Genomic DNA, 23540 nt, shown 5'->3' on the forward strand with positions numbered 1-23540 from the left:
CTATATGATATATATACTGTGTTTAGATGAAACTAATCCATCTGTAGTATGCAGTTTTTCTGCATCCTAGTAAACTTTACCAGGGCCCTATATTTGGCTGGGGTCTGTGCACTAATCCACCCCTGCTTTGACTCTCTTTGTCTGTAACCTCCTCCAACCCTCCAATCTGTGCTCCTCCATAATTATAAATTATATAATGGCCCAGAAATTCGGGTCTCCACGGGTGAGTACGCGCTTGCTACTCACCCGTGGGCCCGATGGAAGTGCCGGTTTCCTGCATGAACTGCGCATGCGCGGGAAACCGGCACTTCCGTTCCTCTGAACGAAGAGGTTCAGAGGTCGAATGCGTGCGCGGGCAAGGCTGCGCGTGCGCATCAAACTTAGTTTTTTTTTACAGGTTTTCCCGTGAGGGTAAGCCTGCAGAATTTACACATTTGAAAAGCAGGCGTAAGGCCTGCTTTTTACAAGGTAAGTGGTGAATTAATTAAAATTAAAACATTTTTTCCCACAGGTTTATTATTTTTAAATACTTTAAAGCAAGGTAAGTTTATTTTTAGCCCCGTTAGATTATAAAATTATTTTTTTCAAAAATTTAAATTATTGTTTAAAATAGTTATTTAATGTAATTTATAGTTTATTTTAAAAATGTGATTTAAAAAAAAAATTATTTGACGGTTTAGTGCTATTTTGGGGCCGTAGTATTTATAAGTCTTGACAGCACGTCCTGTCTGACTTATGAATGGAGCATTCCCTGCTCCGATTGGCTGCCCATGGCCCACGTGATCCCAGGGGACACATCGAACTAACTGCATCCCTGGGATATGCAAGCACTGCGCGCCGGCAGCTGGACCAGGCCCCGGATCAGAATTCCACGGGGCCCTACAGCACAACGGCCGGCGTGCAAGGTAAGTGCAGGTCGGGGGCATGCACCCGCGGGAAGCCCCCAACCCGAATTTCTGGGCCAACGTATTTGTGTTACGGGTACTAATTAGGAGAAATTGTAGGAGAGCTTGGCCACACCCATCAACCTGCTCTCATTTACATGCAGCTGTGAGGTTCATGGTAGCTTGTAATGGCAACTGGTTAATGGAAACTGATTAATTAAAAATGTCCTAGTAAAGGATCCCCTTGGAATGAGTGACCATAACATGGTTGAATTCCATATTCAATTAGAGGGTGAGAAGGTTGGATCTCAAACAAGCATGCTAAGCTTGAATAAAGGAGACTATGAAGGTATGAGAGCGGAATTGAGTAGAGTGGATTGGAAAAATACATTAAAGGGTAAGACGATACATGATCAGTGGTGTACATTTAAGGAGTTATTTTACAACTTCCAAAAAAATATATTCCACTGAGAAGAAAAGGGTGTAAAAGAAAAGACAGCCATCCGTGGCTAAGTAAAGAAATTAAGGATAGTATTCGACTAAAAAGAAGGGCATATAAGGTAGCCAAATCTAGTGGGAGGATAGAGGATTGGGAAAACTTTAAAAGACAGCAAAAAGTAACAAAAAGATTGATTAAGAAAGGGAAGATAGATTATGAAAGTAAATTAGCAAAAAATATAAAAACAGATAGTAAGAGTTTTTACAGTTATATAAAAAGAAAAAGTGTGGCTAAAGTAAATGTTGGTCCCTTAGAGGATGAGACCAGGAAATTAATGGTGGGAAATATGGAGATGGCAAAAACACTGAATGAATATTTTGTATCAGTCTTTACGGTAGAAGACACTAAGAATATCCCAACACTGGACAAACAGGGGGCTATAGGGGGGGAGGAGCTAAACACGATCAAAATCACTAAGGAAGTGGTACTCGGTAAAATAATGGGACTCAAGGCGGATAAATCACCTGGACCTGATGGCTTACATCCTAGGGTCTTGAGGGAAGTGGCGGTAGGGATTGTGGATGCATTGGTAATAATTTTCCAAAACTCCCTGGAATCAGCAAAGGTCCCGGCAGACTGGAAAACTACTAATGTAACGCCCTTATTTAAAAAGGGCAGTAGACAGAAGGCTGGAAACTATAGACCGGTTAGCCTAACATCTGTGGTAGGTAAAATATTGGAGTCCATTATTAAGGAGACAGTAACAGGACATTTGGATAATCATAATTTAATAGGACAAAGTCAGCATGGTTTTATGAAGGGGAAGTCATGTTTGACAAATTTGCTGGAGTTCTTTGAGGAAGTAACATATAGGGTGGATAAAGGGGAACCAGTGGACGTAGTGTATTTAGACTTCCAAAAGGCATTTGACAAGGTGCCACACAAAAGATTATTGCTTAAGATAAAAAATCACGGGACTGGGGGTAATATTCTGGCATGGATAGAGGATTGGCTATCTAACAGAAAGCAGAGAGTTGGGATAAATGGTTCATTCTCGGACTGGCAATCAGTAACTAGTGGTGTTCCACAGGGGTCAGTGCTGGGTCCCCAACTCTTTACAATCTATATTAACGATTTGGAGGAGGGGACCGAGTGTAACATATCAAAGTTTGCAGATGATACTAAGATGGGAGGGAAAGTAGTGAGTGAGGAGGACATAAAAAACCTGCAAGGGGACATAGACAGGCTAAGTAAGTGGGCAGAGATTTGGCAGATGGAATATAATACTGGAAAGTGTGAGGTTATGCACTTTGGCAGGAAAAATCGTAGAGCAAGTTATTATCTTAATGGCAAGAAACTGGAAAGTACTGAAGTACAAAGGGATCTGGGGGTCCTGGTGCACGAAACTCAAAAGGTTAGTATGCAGGTGCAGCAAGTGATTAAGAAGGCCAATGGAATGTTGGCTTTCATTGCTAGGGGGATAGAATATAAAAATAGGGAGGTATTGCTTCAGTTGTACAAGGTATTGGTGAGACCGCACCTGGAATACTGCATACAGTTTTGGTGTCCATACTTAAGAAAAGACATACTTGCTCTCGAGTCAGTACAAAGAAGGTTCACTCGGTTAATCCCGGGGATGAGGGGATGGACATATGAGGAGAGGTTGAGTAGATTGGGACTCTACTCATTGGAGTTCAGAAGAATGAGAAGCGATCTTAGTGAAACATATAAGATTGTAAAGGGGTTGGATCGGGTGGATGCGGGGAGGATGTTCCCGATGATGGGTGAAACTAGAACTAGGGGGCATAGTCTTAGAATAAGGGGCTGCTCTTTCAAAACTGAGATGAGGAGGAACTACTTCACTCAGAGGGTGGTAGGTCCATGGAATATGCTGCCCCAAAAAGCTGTAGAAGCTACATCATTACATAAATTTAAAACAGAAATAGACAGTTTCCTACAAGTAAAGGGAATAAAGGGCTATGGGGAACGGGCAGGAATTTGGACATGAGTCTAGGTTCGGATCGGTCATGGCCCTGTGGGTAGCGGAGCGGGCCTAGGGGCCATGTAGCCTGATCCTGCTCCTGTTTCGTGTGTCTAATTCTGTTAGATTCAGGAGATGGTTCAGTGATAGTAGATTGGCGGTTAGGATCAGATCAGCCATGATCTTATTGAATGGCGGAGCAGGCTCGAGAGGCCGATTGGCCTACTCCTGCTCCTATTTCTTATGTTCTTATGTAACTGGTGAATTCTCCTGAACAAATTGTTGGTGGCCATTTTTTGGGATGGGTTTGTGAATATTGGCTACAGTGTGCCATTTTATTCTGTTTACTGCCTCAAAACCACTCAAAAGTGGAAAAGCCAGTGACTATAAATCTTGCAGCAGTTGCCTGTGCTCTGTTTCAGCATCTGGCCAGTGGCCACTCCGATATTTGGGCCAATACTCAGATGCTGCCTTGTGTCCTCGACTGCTTCCAGCCACATATCCTCAGTGTTTCTTTCCTGCCTGACTTCTCTCAATGGTGCCAGAACCTACCTTTCTTTCCTCAATGTTCTTAAACCCTCCCCCAATGTTTCCAGTCTCCATTTCCCCCATTAGCGCTTTCTATCGTTACTCACTGCTTTCAGAACACAGATTGATCATGTTGCGCCTACCCCTCGCACTTGCACACCCCAGCCCACTCCACACCCTCACTGGTCCTACATCACAAGTTGCTCTAGTCCTCCCAGCATGTAGTGCTCAGCAATTAACTGCTCCCCCCACCCCCCACACCCCCACCTCACCCAGTAACTGCAAAATATTTGAATATACGACAAAGTCAGGATTCAACGTGGCTTGCATATCTATTGGATATTCTTTGGATCAAATTAACAAACAACTCTTGGATAGCACTTATTTCTAAACATAATGGCCCAGAAATTTGGGTCTCCACGGGTGAGTACGCGCTGGGTACTCACCCGTAGGCCCAATGGAAGTGCCGGTTTCCTGCATGCACTGCGCATGCGCGGGAAACCAGCACTTCCGTTCCCCTGAAAGGAGGGGTTAAGAGGTCGAACGCGTGCGCAGTAGAGGCTGCGCGTGCGCATCGAACTTCGTTTTTTTTTCCAGGTTTTCCTGGGAGTGTAAGCCTGCAGAAGTTAGTAATGTAAAAAGCAGGCGTAAGGCCCGCTTTTTACAAGGTAAGTGGTGAATTAATTAAAATTAAAACATTTTTTCCACAGGTTTATTATTTTTAAATACTTTAAAGCAAGGTAAGTTTATTTTTAGTCCTGTTAGAAAATAAAAATATTTTTTTCAAGAATTTAAATTATTGTTTAAAATAGTTATTTAATGTAATTTATAGTTTATTTTAAAAATGTGATGTTTTAAAAAAAATTATTTGAAGATTTAGTGCTGCTTTGGGGCCGTAGTATTTATAAGTCTTGACAGCACTTCCTGTCAGACTTAGGAATGGAGCATTCCCTGCTCCGATTGGCTCCTCATGACCCACGTGATTCCAGGGGATGCATCGAACTAACTGCGCCCCTAGGATACGCAAGCACTACACGCCGGCAGCTGGACCAGGCCCCGGATCGGAATTCCACGGGGGCCCACAGCTCAACGGCCGGCGCGCAAGGTAAGTGCAGGTCGGGGGCTTCCACCCGCGGGAAGCCCCCGACCCGAATTTCTGGGCCAATAACATTTATGCATAAACTGTCTCTGAATATTAAAGATTTCAGATTTACAGAAGGTCAGATTAACATATTGCTGAAAGTGCATTGGGCACATTAGTAGGTCAGATAACAACATGGAAAAAATAATTATTTTGGTTTGGAATGACACCTTATAGATTTTCTGAACATATGCAAATCAAGATGTGAGATTTAGGGCAGTCTTAAAGTGTGAGGTATTAGTTTAACTGACACCAAATTATAAGATAACATTTTCTGTTAGAAGTTTTACGCAGCTGGGAGTTGAATTTAGAATAAAATATGTCCATGCATAACTTTGGTAGTAAAAGTTACTGAGTTGAGCAAAGTTGTTTTCTTATCAGAGGTTCACCGTGACATGGCTGGAGTTCATCTGCCAACTATAATACAGCTTTTGTTGCAATAGGGAAAAATATCTGGCAGAAGAATGTGAAGCGATAGGAATGGAAAAAAAACCAGCCCATCTAGTTTGTAGTATTCACTACCACTTTAAGAAATAAATATAACGGGGGTGATTTTGCCAATGGGGGTGTGTTGGAGGCGGGACTGCTGCTTGTCGGTTTTTAGTCCTGCCTCCATTGACTTGTGGCCAACCCACACTATTTTCCCTTGATTGACCTTATTAAGCCCGCCCAACGGGCTTAGCAGGCCAATTAAGGGAAAGCTGGCGACAAAGAACATCAGCGTATGACGTTTCATCTGTCAAAAATTTTTGACAAATGAATTGTCATCGTTTGACAGCTTTGAGAAGCTGTCAAACATTGACATTCTCTGTTGTTTGGTGAGTTCTTGTACTCAAAGCTCACCAAACCTATTTCCTGAGCAGAAAGCAGATGGCTGTTGCATCGGAGAATGCAGCAGCCATTCTGTCATCACTGCTGTGGAGATGCTGGAATCTCCGGATCCCCAACGATTGAAGCCTGCAGCAAGAAACAAAGGTAAGGAAACTTTTTCTAAGACTTTTCACTCACCTCACATACTTACCTCTCCACACTTGCACCCATCACTCACCTCCACAGCGCACTTTTGGACCCCTCTCACCACCGCAGACCCACTGCTCGCCTCGCTGACCCTGGCGGGGTTTCCCGACTCCGGGAAGCCCACACCTCTGTTGGAAAAATGGGGATAATCCTCTTAGTGGCTGTAATCCCCTTCCCACCTCGAGGATGCAGGGCCCGGCGCGGGTCGGGTACCCACCTCCTGGGAAGATGGCACGGAGACAGGTTGGGGGCGGGATAGTTGCCCGCCCCCAGATTCTGCCATTTTCCCGGCAGTCCTGCCTCCAAACCGGCTCCCTAGGATTGGCAAAATCGCCCCCAACCTTCCTGTTAAAACATGAGGCAGAAATGCTTATGTAGTCAGGACTGGGTTCAGAATGCTCTGAGTTCTTGGTCATTCATCATAAATCTATTGAACTGAAGAAAAAGAATTTGTCTAAAGACCAGAAATTCCTGGAGCTCCACTCCGCCACCAGAAATGTGCTGGAATGGGATTTATGGCCACCAGTCTGACCCAGAATTGAGCCAATCTCAGATCCCAGGGACAGGGGCATTTGCATAAAGGGGATGGGCACTCATTTTATTTATTTATTTATTTTTCCATCGATATTTTTATTACAGCATGTCAACAGAATGCAACAGAAAGGAATACAAAATAAATTCAACTAGGACAGTACCTGCAATGACAGTACTTCAACGTACAAAAAAACAGAGATTAGTCTCTATTATCCTCCTGAGGCATCTGCTCCACAGAGGGCCCTTAAGAATGTTGAAGTTGTATTTTTTTTAAATGGCACTGAAACAATGCTGACATAAATGGATGTTTTCAGCCTGCCATTATGTTGCAGAACTATGTTGAGCTATTCAGATCAAAATTGACGAAACCCTGCTGTGTGTTCATCGTGGTTTTATGTTGAGAATCACTGTGGAGCGGAATGGATTTTTCAGTGTGGTGCCTTTGCAGAGGAAGTTGTGCACTGCAGCCTTTGCTCATGCCTACTCTCTGTATGCCCATTTGTGCCCATACCTCTGGATTCCTTTCATTAGTTGCACATTGCTGGCTTGAATTGCACCTACTGCTGGGACTCATGGTGGGAAGAGGGGATCAGGACTTTGTGTGCTCTGTTGCAGCAACATGAAGGACTGTAGCAGCCATTTAACGGGAAGTGGCCACTTAAATGTAAGTGACTAAAGGTTGTAAATTAAAATAATTGAATGACTCCAAATCATTTAATGGAAAAATTATTGGATTGAGACAAGGGGCCAGTTTTCTGAATGCATCATTCCAATGCAGAGCCTCGACCAACTGGAAGTGCATATTGGGAAACATAGTTGAGTGATAGGGCTCGATTTTACCAAGCCCGAGGAGGCGGGTTTGGAGGCGTATGAGTTGTCAAAATTGCAAAAAATGGTGGGCGGGCCCGATCCCATCTCCATCCCACCTCCGAGCAATTTTCCCACATTTCTGTTTTCAAACCCCGTTTCCATCCTGCCTCCAAGAGGTGGGATAGGCCCTTAAGGCCCTTAACAACTAGTTAATTGCCTCTATAATCCCATTTTAAGAGGCCTTTCTGAATTTTACCACTTTTCCCCCATCCTGCACGCCTCCTCTGGAACATGCCAGGTAATCTTGGTGGCCTCACAAGTGGATTGCTTACCAACAGCTGCAGCTCCACCATTAAAAAGGAGTTTGCACCAATGATCACTTGCAGGTGGCAGAAATTTGTTGTCTCAGGTCTGGGGGAACGTTTAGCAGGCCTACTCATTGTTGTGGAAGTTTGGAGCCTGACACCCATCTCCAGTGTGACCTCCTGGGAAACCCTTCTCCCCACCTTGACTGAGCACTTCCTCAACTGAGGCATATACCAGAAGCATGGCGAACATTTATTTCCTTTCCTCCTGGACATCAGATTCGGACGAAGACCAGCCGTGGCAGCAGCAGAACCATGAGCAACAGCAGCACCAACAGTAGCAGCAACAACAGGATTGCCAAGCTGCTACTCACCCACCTGAAGCTGCACAGGCTAGAAGGCGCCAGCGCGCGACCACATTGTTGGCCAGGATGCAAGGGAAGCACTCATGTTGGCCAGATTTGCTTAGCCTGCACAATCAAACACTTTTGCCTCGCACCTTCTTACAAGACCATCGACAATGGACGAGAACCTGCGGATTCCTATTACTCTGACCACCATACTGACAATTGCAAGTCGCCCTAAGCCCTCAATGTGGAAGTCCCATTTGCGAAATGACACGGCACTACTTCAACAGTTTGCCATCAAATCTGTTTATGATACCATGACAAGGATGACTGGTCAAAAAACAATACTTCACAACTCCCAAGTGACTACCCTTGTGACTACTTGTGCTTTATCTTCCTCTTACGCATGGTCTTACGTGGTGCTTCACCTGTGGCTTCAGCAGATGTGGTGGCCCCTTGCTCACTTTCTTGCTGCTCCTGTCTCGACACCTTTGGTGAGCAACCTCTGGGGTTGCGAGCCTGTGATGGCTCACCAACAGTCTGCCGCTCCTGCGGCTGTGCAGGGGCTGAGAAGCTGATCTCAGTTGGGTAAAGACTCTGGTGTGGCTCTGACCGAGGGCTTTGCAGTGCCATGGTCATGTGAGCAATTGGAGAGGAGCCCCCACTTCCTTGTTGTCTGCCACCAACATTCCTCTCATGGGTCAGCCCCACTTCAGAGCTAGCAAGTGGCTTGACAGCACCTTGCTGCACTGCAGGAGGGCCATGAGGACCCGTTTCTGCACTGGAAGTTCTACTCCAGAGGACTTCCAAGGAGGTCTGGTTTCTCTGCTCAATAGCTGACCATTGCTCCTCAAGAGATGTCATTCCATTCTGAACAATGACCATGTTTTCAGGACCCTGGCGACTAAGCTCCTCCATGGCCATGGCCATCCTCTCCTCTACCATAGCCATTCTCTCCTCTACGGTAGCCAGCCTTACCATGGAGGTAGCCATCCTTTCCACGTAGGTTGCCATCCTTGCCGCGGTGATGCGTTCATGTGCCAATGCCTCCACAAAGGCTCTGCTCATGTTCGCGATGGACTCCTCCATTCTCTCCACACTCGCAGCGACCCTGGAGACAAAACCTGCCAGAGACTCCTGCACCTGTTCCTGGAGTTCCAGCACCGCTCTCCTTCTGGATGGACCTGGAGGCACAGGGTCGACATGCAGCTGAGCCGAGCTGGCAGAGTCCTGCGCCCTCCAATGAAGACTCTCCGCTGATGTCCCTGCCTCCACCATCTGCTGATGCTCACTTCTGAGCTGTGATACACCAGGTGACAACACTACTCTATCTCGCGAAGGTCCCACCAATGTGTGAGTGTCTGCGCTGATGCTGGGTGCGCTGAATTCTGCTGACGCTGTGCCCTCAGATGTTGCAGCTTCCTCTGAGGAGTCTTCAGGCTCAGGCTATTCCACCTGGACAGTGGGGACAGGGGCTGTCAATGGTCCTGTGGGGGAGTAAAGGAAAGAGTTAGAGATTTGAGGTCAAGGTTACATGCACATTGAATAGTGCAGATGTTCATAAGCCAATCTGTTAGAGCATCAGATTTATTATCAGTGACTCATGCAATGTCAGTGAGAGGGATGCCAAACTATTCTGTCACCAGCTTGCTGTGATGCGGCTGTCTGTCCGTCCCCCACTTGGGAATCGTCCTCGATCCCGGCAATTTCCAGGGCTGCCTCCTGCCAGGCACTGAGCTGGGCTACTGAGGGTGATCCTCCTCCTGTCATGGCTCTTTCCCTCTTATTGTGGGCTCTCTTTTCCTGCAATGAGGGACACTAGTGGAGTTTGAGTGAGAATGAAGGAGTGAGTGTAGAGAATCCATAGCATAGATGTTTAGAAGGTGACAAAGGGCCCTCCCTGTGTGTTGTAAGTTGTTATTGTTGCATCACAGTGATAGTGAGTGTGAGGGCTGCATGGTTGAATAGTTAAGTGAATGTGACCATAGCGAGAGAGGAAATGGGTAAGGGTGCAGGGATGTAAGTGTCAAGTGGGGTGTGGAGGAAGAGGTTGGCAAAGCAGAATGCTGGTGAGGAGAGGTGATGGGGATCAGATTGAGGGTGATGGGAAAGTCATACTCACTTTTCCTGTGCGGAGAAGGTCATGAAACCTCTTCCTGCACTGCAGCCAGGTTCTGTGGCACATAGAGATTGAGTTGACCTCCTGGGCCACTTGCAGCCACACAGCTTTAGTTTGCTGGGGTGGCTTTTTTCTCCCTGAGGAAGGGAAGAGCACCTCCATATTGGATCTTGCTCCCTCCACCAGAGCTTGGAGTGGGGGCTCATCGAAGCGTGGAGCACACTTTGGCCTACTCGTGAACATAGTCAATCAATGAAGTGCTTACTACAATGGCCATAAAGTTTGCAGTCTCCAGAAGAAACAAGGCTGCTTGCAGGCTTTAAATCCAATAGCATTGATGACGTCATCGGAGGCGACTTTCTGTATGAAAAGACTCATTGGGCCAGGGGTTCCCACACGCTGGAAACCAATTGCCCAATTAGGGGAAAATAGTACTTTTTCCCCACTTCACTTTGGAGTCGGGGTCCTGACACGAATACACCTGACACGGCCCAGCCCGCCCACACTGACAAAATCAAACCCATAGTCGCTTTTGTGAAACAAAGGTACCTGAGACATTGCTCCTCAGTGAAGCACAGCTAGGATGCATGCTCCCTGAAGACCTGCTGTGGATAAGGCCTTCTGTGTAGTGCCCTCCTCCTCCCTCTTGTCCCAGCTGCTCCTGCTTGCTCCTGTCTTCTTGACTGCTCCCTCTCATCTTCCAGCCCCAATGTCAGCCCTAACAGATCACCCAAGACTACAGTGAAACTGTGTTGTAATCAGCCAAAAGCAGTGCAGCACCAGCAAAAACTATTTGTCAGATCAGAAATCAGTCGAAGTGGGAAAATTGGCCAAAAACACCCCAAAGTTAACCAGCAGCCTAAAAGGACAAACCAGCAATTAGATAGGATTACATAGGATATATGGCACAGAAACAGGGCTTTCAGCCCAACCAGTCCAGGCCAGCATTTATACTCCACTCCAGCCTCCTCCCGTCTTTCCTCATCTAAATCTGTCAGCATAATCCTCTATTCCCTTTTCCCTCATGTGCTTGTCTAGCCTCCGCTTAAATGCTTCTATACTTTTTGCTTCGACTACTCCCTGTGGTAGCGAGTTCCACATTCTCACCACTCTTTGGGTAAAGAAGTTTCTTCTGAATTCTCTATTGGATTTCTTGGTGACTATCTTATATTGATGTCCTCTTAGTTATGCTCTTCCCCACAAGTGGAAACATTCTCTCTGTATCCACTCTATCAAAACCTTTAATAATTTTAAAGACCTCTATTAGGTCACCCCTCAGCCTTTTTTCAAGAGAAAAGAGACCCAGCCTGTTCATGCTTTCCTGATATGTATTCCCTTGCATTTCTGGTATCATCGTTGTAAATCTTCTCTGCACCCTCTCCAGTGCTTCTATATCCTTTTTATAATATGGCGACCAGAACAGTATGCAGTACTCTAAGTGTGGTCTAACCAAGGTTCGATACAGGTTTAGCATAACTTCTCTACTTTTCAATTCTATACCTCTAGAAATAAACCCTAGTGCTTGGTTTGCTTTTTTTATGGCCTTGCTAACCTGTGTCGCAACTTTTAGTGATTTGTGCATTTGTACTCCTAGATCAGTTTGTACCTCTACCCCACCTAGACTCGCACCCTCCAAGTGGTAAATGACCTCCCTATTCTTCCTACCAAAATGTAATACCTCACATTTATCTGTGTTGAACTTCATTTGCCAATTATATGCCCATTCTGCAAGTTTATTAATGTCCTCCTGTAATTTGTTGCAGTCCTCCTCAGTATTGACTGTCACCCCCAATTTGGTGTCATCTGCAAATTTAGAAATTGTGTTTTTGATTCCAAAGTCTAAATCATTAATATAAATTGTGAATAACAGTGGTCCCAGCACTGATCCTTGTGGAACACCACTATCCACCTTCTGCCACTGTGAATACCTACCCTTTACCCCTACTCTCTGCTTTCTCTCTTGAAGCCAGCTAGCTATCCATTCTGCTACTTGTCCCCTGACTCTGCATTCTCTGCCCTTGTTCATCAGTCTATTATGGGGTACCTTATCAAAGGCCTTTTGAAAATCTAGATAAATTATATCTACTGCATTAACCTGTGGATGAGCCCTTTAAATAATGCTGTTGAAGGGTCCTTGCTGCCTATTAGTGCCATAAGTTACTGAGTGTGTTTCCGACCGCGCGAATTAGGCACTTGGGCAGCTTAACTTCACAATGAGCACAGAACCCTTGTTTATATATTTTAATTACTGTTTTGAATATTTCCACCACGTGCTCTGAACGCCTACAGAGGAGCCCGATCCAATATGGCAGCAGCACACTTCTGGCGGAAGTGCTAAGGTGCCTGTTTCATGCCTGTAAAACGGGTGCCAACAAACTTCTATGTCACTAATTCTTCCATCAGACTTCTACCTTTCTTTTCCAAATGCTCCTCTTTCTTTGTGAAATTTAGGCAAAAACCTCTTCTAAACATACTTTAGCTTATCAAAATTATAGAGTTACTTCAGGCAGTTTTAATAATCATTGCTCTTCATCAAAGTTGGAGATCCCAGTAAATCAATGCAAACACATCTCTCTAACTAACTATTTTTTGGCAAGGTTTTTCCTTTCTGCATTAAATCTAAAGCTATCAATTTGCATATCTATATATATAAAACAGTATGTCTCTCGGTCTCTCTGTCTGTCTCTCTGTCTCTCTGTCTGTCCGGCTATACAATCAAAAGTTATAGAGCGTACCTACACATATGTTATATCAAAAGAAAGCTCATCATTAGGGGACTCTTGTAGGTGTATTTACTTTTTGGTCGGACAAAAATTGTGCCGACGGTATCCAAAAAACGTTCAAAATTCCGCTCATTATCCGCTCATTTGCATCGAGTGGGGGCGGGTTCATTGTGTGTGTGGGCGGGCCATCCTACAGTTGAGTGATGTGATGATTGACCAATCCTACAGTTCAGTGACCTGACGGTTGACCAATCGGTGCATGTGTGGGCGGGCCTTATCGTTCTGAAATTAGGTGAGTGGCCGCCATCTTGATTCCAAACTCTTCATTTCTTTTTCCCACTTTCTGCATGTTTCTTTTCAAATCTACATTTCCAGCAAAAAAAAAGTTGCTTTTAAAACACAAAGGCCTAGAAATTCATTGTAGCCACTTTTGGGGTGTTAAAGTTGGGCGGCCGCTAAAGTTTGCGCCCGCCGCCAAATCGAGGCCACTTCTGCGATATTCATTAGCTTCGCCCTAAGAGTTTGCTCGAGCGCTAAAACTGGTGCTGGACGCCTCTCTTTAGGCGCTAAGCCGGAGGTGCTGAGCGAGAGCGCCCAGGCCGGGCGCAGCGCAGGTGCGGCCATCTCGTGATTGACAGCAGACACCCTGGCGCCGGCCAGCTCTTAAGGGGGAAGGGTCGACTTTGTCTGCTGCCACGCCCTGGATAGTGGAGCCCTTCAGCTAGGCCTGAACACTGCTGCTGGACCCAAATAGCGCCTGAAGCCATACAGAGGGCCCGTGAACGAGCGCAGCGCTTCTCAGAGCGTGATCTGAGTGTGCTGGTTGGTGGTGTGGAGAAGAGGCGCCATATTTTGTACCCGGACAATGGCAGGAAGGCGCCACTCCGCGCCTACCGGAGAGCCTGGAGGCATGTCGCCAGCAAGGTGTCAGCCAACAGCGAGGTCCCCAGGACCGGTGTCCAATGCCGCAAAAAGTTTAATGACCTCACGCGGATTGTCAGGGTGAGTACCCTTTCCAGTGACCTCCTCATCCTTGCATGTGCACCTCACATTATGGGCAAAGGGACCTGAAAGCCCTAATGGCCAGCCCTCATCCAGCAGCTATGGAAAAGGCATGAACATCAATTGCACATTCTGCACTTAACACACTGGCCAAGCTATTCCACCATGGGAGGCAGTGCACACAAGATCAGGGTGACACACTGGCCAGGCTCTTCCACCATGGGAGGCAGTGCACAAAAGATCAGGGTGACACACTGGCCAGGCTCTTCCACCATGGGAGGCAGTGCACACAAGATCAGGGCGACACACTGTACTTAGAGGCCGTCCTTTCTCTTGCAGGCCAAGCTGGCTAATAATCGGAAGAGCCGGACTGCGACCGGGGGAGGCCGACCCCAGATCCAGCCGCTCACCGAGCTTCAACATCGCGTGGAGCGCATCATGGGTGCCCGGGTGATTGGCCCCGTTGCATGTGGAGATGCCGACCCTGTTCTGGGCACCAATGGTAAGGACATCCACGTTTGGACCTCTCTCGTCCCACTTGTGCATCAGATCTACATCCTTTGCCACTGTCCGACCAATGCGCTGAATGCCACCACTCATGCATCCCTCGCTGACGCCCTCTCCTCACTCTAAAGCTACTCTTGTGCCTTCCTGGTTTCAGATGGTGAGGTGGAGGTCCCTGAACTTGCCAGTGACAGCCCCTCAGAGGAGGAGGAGGAGGAGGAGCAAGAGGAAGGCGGCCCATCAGGGGAACCCTCAGCCGTGGCAGCCCATGCCAATGTAGGGGACACGTCTTCCCTGGAGGGGAGCATCGCGGAAGTGTCGGAGGGGAGGGGAGCTCATGGGACCTGCGGCTTGCAGAAACGCGGGAGGGGGGTGCCAGGTCGGCGGCCTTCTCCCCAGAGGGGGGAAGGGTCGGAGGGGAGTCCAATTGCTGGGCCCAGCGGCCTCCAGCAACGCAGGAAGGGTCGGCCAGCTCGGCGGCCTTCTCCCCAGAGGGAGAGTCCGGCCTCCAGTCCGGAGATGGTCTTCGCCGAGGAGATGGAACGCCTCGAGGACTTGTCCGCGGACTCGGAGCGCCGGCACACGGAGCTCATGGGGGTAGTGGCACGGTTGCCTGAGGCCATCGAGTCCCTCTCTCGGAGTGTCACCGACGTCAGGGCCTCACAGGCCATCAGTTTGGTGGAATTCGGGGCAGAGCAGGCAGCGAGTCGGGCGGCATTCGGGGCAGATCAGGCAGCGAGTCGGGCGGCATTCGGGGCAGCTCAGGCAGCGAGTGGGCAGCTGATCAGTGGTGCCGTGCAGTCACTGGGTGCTCTGATGAGGTCACTGAACAGGTCAACACGGGCACTCACTGCTGCCACACTCGCAGTGTCAGCCAGGCATCGCCAGGGCACCCGGCGCGCTGCAGCAGCACAGCGGTCTGTCCCTCGGCAGATTGCTGCGCATGCTGCAGTGCTGGCCCGGGCGAGTGCCAGTGTCTCAGGCGACCAGCGAGCGCCTGCCATCCGCCAGCTTGCCCACATTCCTCCAGCTGCCACTGCCACTCCCCCAGTGGAGCTGCCAGGAGCTGCTGCAGCGACTGATGCTGGCCAGCCACAGCTGCAGCATTCAACAGCCGCCCGCTCGACGGCCAGGCCACGACTAGGCCGACCCCCAAGGGCATCTGCCGTCATGACATGGGCCCCTCTGGAGCCTGCCCCCAGCCTTGCAGCAGCCAATGGCCTTACTTTGAGGAGGAGCAGCAGGGCGGGCAGGGGCCACACAAAGATGGCCAAGGCATCGACCTAATGGGCCAAAAAGTCGAATGTGTGGCCAGTTGTGTTTGTTTTTTGAGGCCGAGAATTGGATGTTTGTTTTTTGAAGGCCGAGGATGTGATGTTTGTTTTTTACGAAGGCCGAGGATGATGGCCATTTTAGTTGCACTGTTTTGTTAATCCTCTCCAGGTTGTGGGAGCGAGTAATGTGTTTGAGTGTTTTTTGGGGGTTTCGTCTGTTTTTGGTTTTCATGTGGGAGGGGCCCTGAGTTTGTACAATAAAGCATTTTATTTATTAACATTGTCCATGTTTGATCTTTGAAGTGTTTGTTGCCTTAACCGGCTGAGGGCTTGCGGAGCGGCTGCAATCATGTTCTTTCATTGGCACAAGCCATTGCCTGACAGGGGGCCTAGAAGTGACGTTCAATAAGCCGCCGACGGGCGGCCCTTGGACCTTGTGCCTCCCTCCTGGGCTGGTACTCCTCGTCCTCCTCCTCCTCATGCTCCTCCTGCTCCTCCTCCTGAGATGGGGGTCCAACGTGAGGTGGCAGTGACTGAGTACTGCGGATAGCCAGGTTGTGCAGCATGCAGCAAACGACGACGAATTGGGAGACTCGGTCCTGCGAATACTGGAGGGCTCCCCCGGAGCAATCGAGACAGCGGAACCGTTGCTTGAGGACGCCGATTGTTTGTTCTATGATGTTCCAAGTCGCTTGATGGCTCTCGTTGTATGCCTCTTCAGCAGGGGTCGTGGGTGCGCGGAGCGGGGTCATGAGCCAGGTACACAAAGGATAGCCTTTGCCCCCGATAAGCCATCCTCTTGGGGGAGGCTGTGCCTGGAACATGTCAGCCACAGTTGTCTGTCGCAGGATAAAGGCATCGTGGCTGCTGCCTGGAAAGCGGGCATTGACAGCTAGGATGCGCTGCCTGTGGTCACACACCAGCTGTACGTTGAGGGAATGGTAGCCCTTCCGGTTGCGGTAATCCTCGGCATGCTCCAGAGGTGCCCGCAAAGCCACATGCGTGCAGTCAATGGCACCCTGCACCATGGGGAAGCCTGCTATTCTTGCAAATCCCACTGCACGCTGCTGCTGCTTGTCCAGGGTCATGGGGAAGGAGATGAATTGATGTCTCCTTGTGAAAAGGGCTTCGGTCACCTGGCGGATACAGCAATGCACGGCGAACTGGGAGATGTTAGCGATGTCCCCAGCAGCGGATTGGAAGGAGCCGGTGGCATAGAAGTTGAGAGCCACCGTCACCTTCACTGCCACCGACAGAGACGTCCTGCGCATCAGCTGTGGCTGCAGATCTCCCTGAAGCAGCTGGCAGATGTCTGCAACCACCTCCCTTCTGAATCGCAGCCTCCTTACACACATCGCGGCAGACATGGTCAGATAGGAGGACTGCTGGCGGTATACCCTGGGTGGGTAAGGCCTCAGTTGGCGACGCCTGTTGCCCCCTCTGCGTCTAGCCAGGGCTGCCACTCTCTCACGGCGTCTGTAAGCCCATCTGGCATAAGGCTGAAAGTCAGCGTTGGCACCCAATGCAGCCCCCATTATATGCTGGGAAACAATGAGCTCTCAATGAAGGCAAAGATAATTGCTAAGCTCTGGCCTGAGCCAAAAATACCTGTCCTAGTGTTGGTCCAAACCAGTAAGCTCTCCTCCTTGGTCTCTCTCCAAAAAACCGTTGCACAAGAGTGAATGCTGCAAAATGGCTGCCCTTTATAGTGCAGGGTAAGTGCCCTTTAATTAGCGCTCCCTGCGGCCCGCCTCGGCTGTGTACCGTTCCACTTCACAGTCGTTCGGGCCGCCCGGCGCACAATGGGGCGGCACGAGTGAAGTTCCGGTTCGGGGCGCACAAAGGGCGTTGCACTAGTAAATGACGTCATGATCTGCGCGCGCAGCAGGGCGCGCGCTAAGACTTTGCACCGGCGCTAAATGTGTACTGAAGTTGGGGCGAGGCGCAGATCGCGCTGCGCCCGTGCGCTAAGTGCCTAGCGCTCGAGATCTACTCCTCCTAAGGCGCTAACGGCTGGCGCGCCCAACTGAATTTCTAGGCCAAATTGTTTTTAAAAAAAGTTAATTAAGTTGTAAATCTTTTCTCTAACCTCTATAATTTTCCTACCTTTCACCGTTTTTCCAGGCCTCGAAGCCTGGGCCTCTGTTGCCCAGCCACGCCCGAGCTAGGCACCTCCCATCGCGATCAACAAAAGGCACGCGATCGCTGCCATCTTTGTGAAGGCTGGAGGGGGCGGGCCTGAGCCGAGCGTCGCCATCTTAGTAAAGTCGGGCGGGGCGGGAGTCAGCGCGCACGTCAACTTCCGCCCGGAGCGCGACTTGAGTCCGGCCAGGCCTCACGCAGTTGGTTGCGTGGCGGCGTCACACTCTCTGCTCTTGAAGCCGGCTCGGGCGGGGGGCGGGGCTCGGGAGGGCGGTGCTCGGGACAGCGGGAGCGCGGGGCTCGGGAGAGCGGGAGCGCGGGGCTCGGGGAGGCGGGGCTCGGGGGGTGGGGCTCAGGAGAGCGCGGGGCTTGGGAGAGGGCGAGGCTCGGGGGGGCGGGGCTCGGGAGCGCGGGGCTCGGGAGAGCGCGGGGCTTGGGAGAGCGCGGGGCTCGGGGGGGCGGGGCTCGGGAGAGCGGGAGCGCGGGGCTTGGGAGCGCAGGAGCGGCCACTCGCCCTCTATCTCTCCTTCCCTCTGTCTCTCTCCCCTCCCTCCCCCTCCCTCCTCCCTCCCCCCTCCCCTCCCTCCTCCCTCCCCCCTCCCCTCCCTCCCCCTCTCCCTCCCTCTCCCCCTCCCCCTCTCCCTCCCTCCTCCCTCCCCCTCCCCCTCCTCCCCCTCCCCCCACCCCCCCTTCCCCTCCCCCCTCCTACCCGCCCTTCCCCCCCTTCCCCCCACCCCCCTTCCGCCTTCCCCCCAGGCGCTCTCTCTCTTCCCCCCAGGCGCTCTCTCTCTTCCCCCCAGTCGCTCTCTCTCTTCCCCCCAGTCGCTCTCTCTCTTTCCCCCAGTCGCTCTCTCTCTTCCCCCCAGTCGCTCTCTCCCTTCCCCCCAGTCGCACTCTCCCTTCCCCCCAGTCGCTCTCTCTCTTCCGCCCAGTCGCTCTCTCTCTTCCCCCCAGTCGCTCTCTCTCTTCCCCCCAGTCGCTCACTCTCTTCCCCCCAGTCGCTCTCTCTCTTCCCCCCAGTCGCTCTCTCTCTCTCTTCCAACAACATGCACTCAAAAATCCCTCGGCACCGCCGGGCACTTCAGCTAGTTATTAATATAACAGTCTATCGATAAGGTCCCGCATAAGAGATTAGCGTGCAAAATTAAGGCACATGGGATTGGGGGCAAGGATTGACTTGGATAGAGAACTGGTTGGCAGATAGAAAGCAAAGAGTTGGAATAAACGGGTCGTTTCCCGAGTGGCAGGCAGTGACTAGTGGGGTACCGCAAGGTTCGGTCCTAGGACCCCAGCTGTTCACAATATATATTAATGATCTGGACGAGGGAATTGGATGTAATATCTCCAAATTTGCAGACGACACAAAGCTGGGTGAGAGGGTATGCTGTGAGGAGGATGTCGTGAAACTCCAATACGATTTGGACAGGTTGGGGGATTGGGCAGAAACATGGCAAATGCACTATAATGTGAATAAATGTGAGGTTATCCACTTTGGTGGCAAAAACAGGAAGGCAGATTATTAGTTGAATGGCAATAGATTGAGAGAAGGGGAAGTGCAAAGAGACCTGGGTGGTGTTGTGCACCAGTCGCTGAAGGTAAGCATGCAGGTGCAGCAGGCGGTTAAGAAGGCAAATGGTATGTTGGCCTTCGTAGCAAAAGGGTTCGAGTACAGGAACAAGGATGTCTTGCTGCAGTTGTACAGGGCCTTGGTGAGACTGCACCTTGAGTATTGTGTGCAGTTTTGGTCGCCTGATCTGAGGAAGGATGTGCTTGCCATGGAGGGAGTGCAGCGAAGATTCACCAGGCTGATACCTGGGATGGCAGGAATGACGTATGAGGAGAGATTGTGTCGATTGGGCTTATACTCACTGGAGTTTAGAAGATTGAGAGGGGATCTCATCGAAACCTATAAAATTCTGTCAGGCCTGGACAGACTAGATGCAGGAAGGATGTTTCCGATGGCTGGGGAGTCCAGAAACAGGGGTCATAATCTAAGGATAAGGGGTATGTCATTTAGGACTGAGATGAGGAGGAATTTCTTCACCCAGAGAGTGGTGAACCTGTGGAATTCTCTGCCATAGAGGGCGGTGGAGGCCAGTTCATTAAATATATTCAAGAAGGAGTTGGATATATTTCTTAAGGCTAAACATAGAAACATAGAAACATAGAAGATAGGAGCAGGAGTAGGCCATTTGGCCCTTCGAGCCTGCTCCGCCATTCAATGAGATCATGGCTGATCATTCAAATTCAGTACCCTGTCCCTGCCTTCTCCCCATATCCCTTGATCCCTTTAGCCTTAAGAAATATATCCAACTCTTTTTTGAATATATTTAATGAACTGGCCTCCATCGCCCTCTGTGGCAGAGAATTCCACAGGTTCACCACTCACTGGGTGCAGAAATTCCTCCTCATTTCAGTCCTAAATGGCTTACCCCTTATCCTTAGACTATGACCCCTGGTTCTGGACTCCCCGGCCATCATAAACATCCTTCCTGCATCTAGTCTGTCCAGGCCTGACAGAATTTTATAGGTTTCAATGAGATCCCCTCTCAATCTTCTAAACTCCAGTGAGTATAAGCCCAATCGACACAATCTCTCCTCACACGTCATTCCTGCCATCCCAGGTATCAGCCTGGTGAATCTTCGCCACACTCCTTCCATGGCAAGAACGTCCTTCCTCAGGTAAGGCGACCAAAACTGCACACAATACTCAAGGTGTGGTCTCACCAAGGCCCTGTACAACTGCAGCAAGACATCCTTGTTCCTGTACTCGAACCCTCTTGCTACGAAGGCCAACATACCATTTGCCTTCTTAACCGCTTGCTGCACCTGCATGCTTACCTTCAGCGACTGGTGCACAAGAACACCCAGGTCTCTTTGCACTTCCCCTTCTCCCAATCTATTGCTATTCAAATAATAATCTGCCTTCCTGTTTTTGCCAAGAAAGTGGATAACCTCACATTTATCCACATTATAGTGCATTTGCCATGTTTCTGCCCAATCACCCAATCTGTCCAAATCGTACTGGAGTTTCACGACATCCTCCTCACAGCTTACCCTCCTACCCAGCTTTGTGTCGTCTGCAAATTTGGAGATTTTACATCCAATTCCCTCGTCCAGATCATTAATATATATTGTGAACAGCTGGGGTCCTAGGAACGATCCTTGCGGTACCCCACTAGTCACTGCCTGCCACTCAGAAAACGACCCGTTTATTCCAACTCTTTGCTTTCTGTCCGCCAACCATTTTTCTATCCAAGTCAATTCCTTGCCCCCAATCCCATGCGCCTTAATTTTGCACGCTAATCTCTTATGCGGGACCTTATCGAAAGCCTTCTGAAAGTCCAAATACGCCACATCCACTGGTTCTCCCTTATCTATTTTACCAGTTACATCCTCAAAAAATTCCAGTAGATTAGTCAAGCATGATTTACCTTTTGTAAATCCATGTTGACTTTGTCCGTTCCTGTCACTGCTTACCAAGTGCTCTGCTATTACATCTTTTATAATAGATTCTAGCATTTTCCCCACTACCGATGTCAGGCTTACCGGTCTATAATTCCCCACTTTTTCTCTACCACCTTTTTTGAATAGTGGGGTAACATTAGCTACCCTCCAATCCATGGGTACTGTTCCAGAGTCTATCGAGTTCTGGAAGATGACCAGCAATGCATCTGCTATTTCTGGGGCCACTTCCTTAAGTACCCTGGGATGTAGATTATCAGGCCCTGGGGATTTATCGGCCTTCCGTCCCATCAATTTTCCTAACACCATTTCCCTACAAATACTTATTTCTTTCAGTTCCACCCTTTCATCGGGCCCTATGTTCCGCGGCATCTGTGGGAGGTTATTTGTGTCCTCCTTTGAGAAGACAGAACCAAAGTATGAATTTAGTTGGTCTGCCATTTCTTTGTTTCCCATTATAAATTCCCCTGATTCTGACTGTAAGGGACCTACGCTTGACTTAACCAAACTTTTTCTCTTCACATATCTATAAAAGCTTTTACAGTCAGTTTTTATGTTTGCAGCTAGCTTACTCTCATATTCTAGTTTCCCTTTCTTAATTAATCCCTTTGTCCTCCTTTGTTGAATCCTAAACTGCTCCCAATCCTCAGGATTATTGCTTTTTCTGGCCAATTTATATGTCGTCTCCTTGGATCTTATGCTATCCCTAATTTCCCTTGTTAGCCACGGTTGAGTCACCTTTTTTGTTTTATTTTTATGCCAAACTGGGATGAACAAATTCTGTAGCTCATCCATTCGGTCTTTGAATGTTTGCCATTGCCTATCCACTGTCAACCTTTTGAGTGCCATTCCCCAATCAATCCTACCCAACTCGCTCCTCAGACCATCGTAGTTTCCTTTATTTAAATTGAGGACCCTAGTCTCTGAGTCAACTACTTCATTCTCCATCTTAATGAAGAATTCGATCATATTATGATCGCTCCGACCCAAGGGGCCTCGTACAACAAGATTGCTAATTAATCCTTTCTCGTTACATAATACCCAATCTAAGATGGCCTGATCTCTGGTTGGTTCCTCGACATATTGGTCCAGGAAACCATCCCGTACACACTCCAGGAATTCCTCCTCCACAGTGTTGTTACTAATTTGGTTGGCCCAATCTATATGTAGATTAAAGTCACCCATGATGACTGCTGTGCCCTTATTGCACGCTTCTTTAATTTCCCTTTTAATGCCATCCCCAACCTCCGCCTTACTGTTGGGAGGTCTATATACCACTCCCACTAATGTTTTTTTCCCCTTAGTATTTCTCAATTCTACCCATACAGATTCCACATCATCAGAGCTAATATCCTTCATTACAATTGTATTAATCCCTTCTTTAACCAGTAATGCTACCCCACCTCCCTTTCCTTTTTGCCTATCTTTCCTGAATATCGAATATCCCTGGATGTTGAGTTCCCAGTCTTGGCCATCCTTGAGCCACGTTTCCGTAATCCCAACCAAATCATATTCGTTTACCTCTATTTGCGCAGCCAATTCGTCCACCTTATTGCAAATGCTCCTCGCATTAAGACACAAAGCCTTCAGGGTTGTTTTTTTAATGCTCTTAGACCTATTAGAATTATTATTTACTGTGGCCATGTTTGATTTAAACCGTTGATTTCTCTGACTGCCGCTTTTGTTTTTCTCCTTCCTATCTTTTGCTTTTATCCCTGTTTCCCTTTCCTCTGTCTCCCTGCTCAGGTTCCCAACCCCCTGCCATTTTTGTTTAAACCCCCCCAAACAGTGCTAGCAAACCTCCCCGCAAGGATATTTGTCCCACTCTGGTTCAGGTGCAACCCGTCCGACTTGTACAAGTCCCACCTTCCCCAGAAGCCGGCCCAGTGATCCAGGAAACTAAAGCCCTCCCTCCTGCACCAACTCTTTAGCCACGCATTCATCTGCTCTATCCTCCTATTCCTATACTCACTAGCACGTGGCACCGGGAGTAATCCAGAGATTACAACCTTTGAGGTCCTGCTCTTTAATCTGCTACCTAGCTCCCTAAATTCTTGCTGCAGGACCTCATCCCTCTTCCTACCCATGTCATTGGTCCCAATGTGAACCACGACCTCTGACTGTTCATCCTCCCCCTTCAGAATGCCCTGCAGCCATTCAGTGACATCCTTGACCCTGGCACCAGGGAGGCAACAAACCATCCTGGAGTCATGTCTACGGCCACAGAAACGCCTATCTGTTCTCCTTACGATAGAATCCCCTACCACTATTGCTCTCCCAATCTTTTTCCTCCCTTCCTGAGCAGCAGAAGCACCCCTGGTGCTG

Source organism: Somniosus microcephalus, chromosome 8 (genome assembly GCF_052327205.1).
Source record: "Somniosus microcephalus isolate GS21.2 chromosome 8, FLI_Smic_1.0, whole genome shotgun sequence".
Lineage (NCBI taxonomy): Eukaryota > Metazoa > Chordata > Chondrichthyes > Squaliformes > Somniosidae > Somniosus > Somniosus microcephalus.